Raw genomic sequence first — 7061 nt, forward strand, 5'->3', positions numbered from 1 at the left:
TCCATCTCTTATAAATAAGGAGGTGCCTTGGGGTTCTAAAGATCATCCAAGAAAAAGCCTCTCCTTCTCTCTCCCTTATCCCTTCTTTCTTACAAGCCTCTCTCTTTTGTCCTAACCCAAGACAAGAGGGTCTTCTTTAGGATAAAAAGGCTAGTGAATGTTTTAGAGGTAGAAAGGAAGAAGGAAGTGAAGGAAAATCAGCTAATTAAATCCTTTGGAAGGATTGAACAATTAGAATCAAGTTTTGGTGGAGCTAGAGTCTTGAACCCATTCCTGTGTGGATCAACATCGGAGGGTGAACATTTGGGCACCTTAGGACATCTTCAGATATATTGGATATAGCGTGATAGGTATTCTTCTATACCAAGATTATATTTTCTATATTATTTGGTTATACTATTAAGGCGATCTTGGCTTATTAGGGTTTCATATAATGGGTTTTATAAGAAAATTTTATAATCTCGTATCTTCCGCTGCGCCCTAGGGCACTGGAAAACCCTAACAGTGGTATCAGAGCCACCCTTAATCAGTTTAACCAAATGATAATACATGCTATTATCTTGATGCTATGAGATAGCTAGGTTGTTTGTATGCATGATTAGTTTATGCTATGAGATAGTGTTATATTCATGTTGTAGCACAGTATAATTGCTAGTACTAAATTATAGAATGTGCAATGAGACCAATATAGTAGTATGAAAATTTTGGGCTGACCCATTCTGGAACAATCGACTCAGTTGGTGTCTAGGAAGGAAGCCACAGGTGGTTACTTAATTAGGACCTCACTCTCTGAGTGAGGGGTGCCTCCCACCTGCTTTCCTGGCCAATTATTTGATTGTCTTTTATGGTTGAGCTTAATGTTAGTAAGATACTACTATTTGAAAGCCCTCACTAAATTCATAATTAAGTCGTAGTGTTAATTGCTTTAAGCTGAGCCATTCTGAATCAATTGACTAAGTTGGTGTCTAGGAAAGAGGCTACAGGTGGTTATTTAATTAGGACCTTACTAAGTAAGGAGAGCCTCCCATCTGCTTACCTGGCCAACTATTTGATTGACCTCCATGGAAAAGCTAATTGCTGATATAACACTATAAAGGTCCTTCCTTCATGCTTAGATATTATTATGTCAATATCTACGCTAGCTTGTTGTGATTCCCACAAGGCTAGTATTAGGGATTGATATTGTAATATCTTGGTGCATATGATGCATATGGCATATTTTAATATGTTGCCTTGTTGTGATTCCCACAAGGGCAGCATTATTCAAATATGACTGTATAAAAATGAAGGGTTTGACTTAACTAGACACAATAGTTTGTTGTGATTCCCACAAGACTATATGTGTGCTAGAGGACAGAATAAAGTTGGGAATTGCATGGGATGCAATTGGAAAGAGTTTCCTACCTTTGAACTTATAAGGGCTTGTTGTGATTCCCACAAGGTCTTTTATAAGAAATTTGGATCTCAACCCCACTAAGAAAATTAGTATTTTCTCGTTCATCATACTTGAGGGTTATGATATTCGATAAAAATAGTGGGAGTAACAATTAGATAAAAGTCCTTGTCTGATTGAATACATGTCATCATGATTGGTCTGCTTATATTAGTATTCTTTGTAATTATAGATTAATTCTGCAAAAATGGCATCTTCACTCTCACTTAGAGGTATCTTAGATACAAACAAATTGACTGGTCCCAACTATGTGGATTGGTTGAGGAATTTAAAGATTGTTCTCACACAAGAAAAACTTTCCTACATTCTTGAAACCCCTGACCTAGGGTCAGCAGGGGAAGATGCAACTGAGGAGGAATTGGCCACATATCGTATGTGGAAAAATGACAGTTTGACTGTCAAATGTATCATGCTTGCTTCTATGAATAATGAATTGCAGAGGCAGCATGATAGCATGGATACTCACTCCATACTCCTTAACTTAAAGGAGCTATATGGTGAGCAGAGCAGAACTGCTAGATATGAGATATCTAAACAGTTGTTCCGTGCTAGAATGATCGAGGGATCGTCTGTGCAAGACCACTGTTTAAAGGTTATAGACTTAATCACTCGATTAAGTCAACTTGGTTTTGCTATGGACAGTGAGCTCAGTCAGGATTTGATCCTGCAATCACTACCCGACTCATTCTCGCAGTTTGTCGTGAATTATCACATGAACAAACTGAATTCCTCCCTGCCTGAGCTTCTAAATATGCTGAAAACAGCAGAGTCTCACATCAAGAAGGACAAGGGTCCGATCCTTCTTGTTGGTGAGAGCTCAAAGAAGAAGTCGGGCAACAAGGGTTCAAAGAAAAAACTAAACCCTAAGAGTCGCATCAAAAAGAAGAAGGGAAAGAAAATCTCTGGACCCGGTACCTGTTTCCACTGTGGCAAGACGGGGCATTGGAAAAGGAACTGCAAGAGCTTTCTTGCAAGTGTGAAGCCTGATGCAAGTGTTGCATCAAAAGGTATGTTTTTATTACATGCCAATATGACATTAAGTTCTTCTGATTCTAATTCATGGGTATTGGATACCGGTTGTGGTTCTCACATATGCAAATCTTTGCATGGACTGCAGAAAATTAGAAGACTGAAGAAAGGTGACTTCGAGCTATATGGCGCTGGAGGAGAATCCATCCAGGCTGAAGCTGTTGGCACCTACATACTGGAGCTACCCTCCGGAAAGTTCTTGAAGCTAGAAGACTGTTATTTTATGCCAAAAATCATTAGAAATGTAATTTCAATTCCTTTGTTGCTTAAGAAAGAATTCGAAATAAATGGAAAGAGCAATGGTTGCTCTATTTCTTTATCTAATGAGTATTATTGTCATGGCATTATGGAAAATGGTCTTTTAGTATTATGTCTTAATAATGTTATGTTTCATATTGGCAAAGATAATAAAAGAAAAAGAGAAAATATTAATAATACCCTCCTCTGGCATTACCGATTAGGTCATATTAGTGAGACAAGGTTACATAAGTTGTATAAAGATAAATTCTTTGACCCTTATGATTTTGAATCATTAGGAACTTGTGAATCTTGTCTTATGGGTAAAATGACCAAGTCTCCATTCTCGGGACATGGAGAAAGGGCAAGTGAGTTGTTAGAACTCGTACACACTGATGTGTGCGGTCCTATGTCAACTCAAGCTAGAGATGGATACTCTTACTTCATCACATTTACTGATGACTTATCAAGGTTCGGTTTTGTGTATCTAATGAAACATAAATCCGAAGCCTTTGATAAATTTAAAGAGTATCAAAGTATGGTCGAAAAACAAACTGGAAAGTGTATTAAAATCCTTCGATCTGATCGAGGAGGAGAATACCTTTCTAGTGAATTTTTAGACTATCTTAAATTAAAGGGTATACTCTCTGAATGGACACCTCCATATACGCCACAATTAAATGGTGTAGCTGAAAGAAGGAATCGTACCTTATTAGATATGGTACGGTCCATGATGTGCTTCACAAATCTTCCAATTTCCTTCTGGGGACATGCCCTAGAAACTGCTGCATTAGTATTAAATAGAGTACCATCTAAGTCTGTATCTAGCACTCCATATGAGATATGGAAAGGAAAAAAACCTAATCTTAAGTATCTTAAGATATGGGGTTGTCATGCTTATGTCAAAAGAAATTTTGGACATAAGCTAAGTGCTAGATCGGACAAATGTATATTTGTAGGTTATCCTAAAGACAGTTTAGGATATATCTTCTATAATCCTACCGAACAAAAGGTATTTGTTGCTAGGCATGCCACTTTCTTGGAAAAAGAGTTTTTTTTAGAAAAGGGCAAGGATAGAAGAATTGAACTTGATGAAGTTCAAGACCTACAAGGTGAGACACATAATAATCCTCAACCAGATGTACCCATGGAAGAGGTACAGCCACTACACACTACTCCTTTTCGAAGGTCAGAAAGAGTGCGAAATGCACCTGAGAGGTATGGATTTATCATTGAGAATGATGAAGCCCACATCGTTGATAACGATGACCCTCTGACCTATTCGGAAGCTGTCAAGAGTAGGGACTCTGACAGATGGTTGGACGCCATGAAATCCGAGATAGATTCTATGTATACAAACCAAGTGTGGACTTTGGTTGATGCACCTGAGGGAGTGATTCCAATAGGGTGCAAATGGGTATACAAGAAGAAGATAGGAGCTGATGGCCAAGTAGAAACCTACAAGGCCAGGCTAGTGGCAAAAGGTTTCAGGTAAAAACAAGGCATTGATTATGATGAAACTTTTTCGCCAGTAGCTATGCTCAAATCTATTCGGATTATGCTTGCTATAGCTGCATACTATGATTATGAGATCTGGCAGATGGATGTCAAAACCGCCTTCCTTAATGGTCACCTTGAGGAAGAGGTCTATATGACACAGCCAGAGGGATTTGTCTCAAGAGGGAGAGCAAATCAAGTATGTAGGCTTAAGAAATCCATTTATGGATTAAAGCAGGCATCTAGAAGTTGGAACATCCATTTTGACATGATAGTCAAAGAGTTTGGCTTCATTAAAAATATAGATGAACCTTGTGTGTACAAGAAGACTAGTGGGAGTGCTATTGTCTTCTTGATATTATATGTGGACGATATATTGGTCATTGGAAATGATGTTCCAATGATGCAATCGGTCAAGACTTGGCTATCAAAGAAATTTTCCATGAAAGACTTGGGTGAAGCATCCTATATACTTGGTATAAGGATCTATAGAGATAGATCTAAAAGGATGCTAGGTTTGTCCCAGTCTAGGTACATTGATAATGTGCTGAAGAGGTTCAACATGGATGGAAGTAAGAAAGGTTTCTTACCCATAGGACATGGCATACAACTCTCTAGGAAGATGTCTTCTAAGACATCTGAAGAGAGGAATAGAATGAGTTCTATTCCCTATGCTTCGGCAGTAGGGTCGATCATGTATGCTATGTTATGTACCAGGCCTGATGTAGCTTATGCCTTGGGTATGGTAAGTAGATTTCAGGCAGATCCCGGGGAGGATCATTGGAAAATTGTGAAAAGCATTCTCAAATACTTGAGAAGGACTAGAGATGTTTTTCTGATTTATGGAGGATCAGAATTGAAACTAGAAGGCTATTCAGATTCTAGCTTTCAATCTGATCCAGATGATAGCAAGTCAATCTCTGGATATATCTTCACTTTGAATGGTGGAGCTGTGAGTTGGAAAAGTTCCAAACAGCAAACTGTAGCTGACTCAACTACTGAGGCAGAATACATAGCTGTTAGTGAAGCTGCTAAGGAAGCAGTCTGGATGAAGAAGTTCATCACAGAGCTGGGTGTAGTTCCTGAGATTGCCGGACCAGTCCCAGTTTATTGCGATAACACTGGAGCAGTTGCACAAGCTAAGGAACCAAGGTCTCATCATAGATCCAAGCATATTTTGAGACGCTTCCACCTTGTTCGAGAGATAATCGAAAGACAAGACGTCAAGATTGAACGAGTAGACACAAAGAACAATATAGCAGACCCATTTACTAAAGCTCTACCACAGCAGCAATTCAATCGTCACCTCGATTGTATGGGGTTAAAATATAAGGGCGATTGGCTTTAGTGCAAGTGGGAGATTGAAAGAGTAGATGCCCTATAAGCCAATCATTTGATGGGTTTCTCTTTGTAATCCTCCAAATCATGTACTTTGACACTCGATATATATCAATAAAGGCATTGTGTTTCATCATTTGCTGCTTATCTATTTTATTATTGGATGATGAACCCCATAAATTAGGACATTGGTTTTAGGGTTATGATGAGATCATACCAGTGAGACCTAAAATCCTAAAATCCTAATTTAGAATATTCCCAGTCAAATTGGTATATTGAGTCGGGGATCAATATTACCGGAAAGACTGGCACATCTTATGTATGCTCAATGTAGAGGGTGATTGATCTCACAATCACTTGTGTGAGACACTAATACAAAGATGTGGGTGCTCATTAGAGGAATGAGTTCACTGAAATGACCAGCCATGAGAACATCTTATGGATTCTTACTTAATTATCAAAAGATGGTTCTCATAGTGGGAGTTGTGCAAGTGATCCTTAGACCTGAGATCACCATGGTACCTTGTGCACTTGAAGCTATGTTTTGGTTTACCCTCATTCCCGACATTGCGTTGTGTACGGGGTATTCTGGATATGGTGGATTTTGTACGAAGGTTGTGAGTAGGTCAACAAGGAATCAGTCACTTCTAGTAAGAGAAGGTAACATCCTACTTACTCTAATCTTATGATGATTCAAGAAGCCTTTGATCAAAGCAAAATGAATATTAGAAAGAGTTTCTAATGTTTCATTGTTCGAATTATCATATAAAAGATTGAGAGAGACATGAATAAGTGATTGAGTTTGATATTGATCCATACTCGAGCACTTATTCAGGATGTAGTATGACTGAGGGATTGAATTGCACAGTAACTTTCCACTGAAGGGTATGTTTGGATTTGTCCAATACATTCCTCATCTTCCGGGTAGACATGATACGTTGCTAGACGTCAATCATGTCTTGTGGGTTGATCGGATCAAAGAGTTTGATTAGATCAAAGCATCAGAAAGGTTCTGATTGCTAAGTCAGGTTTAGCACTAAATTGAACCTAAATTGGATTAGAGGTATTCTAATCAGGTTAGGTCAACTTGCACCTGCACCTACTGCTGGCTAAGATAAGGAACCCAATGGGTCACACACAAGGGAATTGATCAAGGGTCTAATTGGATTAGATCATGTTTGCAAGATGAACATGCTAGCACGTGTTGCAAACCCTAGCTCCTGATTCGAATTAAATTCGAATATGATTCTTAGATTAGGTTGATCTAATATGATTAGATCATGACCTAATATGGGTTAGCCAAGAGTTGAAACCCATTTGGCTTTAATTAGACCTGATTTGATTAGGTTTAATGTTTTCTTTAAGTTGGTTAAACCCAATTGGATTGGGTTTGATAGGGCCTTCACTTCTGGACCATTGGATCGCTTTCTGGATGAAGGATCTGGTCCACTGGTTGGCGCCTTCATCTGGACCATTGGATGGCTTCCTGGATGAAGGATCTGGTCCA

Source organism: Phoenix dactylifera, chromosome 4 (genome assembly GCF_051530095.1).
Source record: "Phoenix dactylifera cultivar Ajwa chromosome 4, Ajwa_hap1_PhDact_Kaust_v1.1, whole genome shotgun sequence".
Classification (NCBI taxonomy): Eukaryota; Viridiplantae; Streptophyta; class Magnoliopsida; order Arecales; family Arecaceae; genus Phoenix; species Phoenix dactylifera.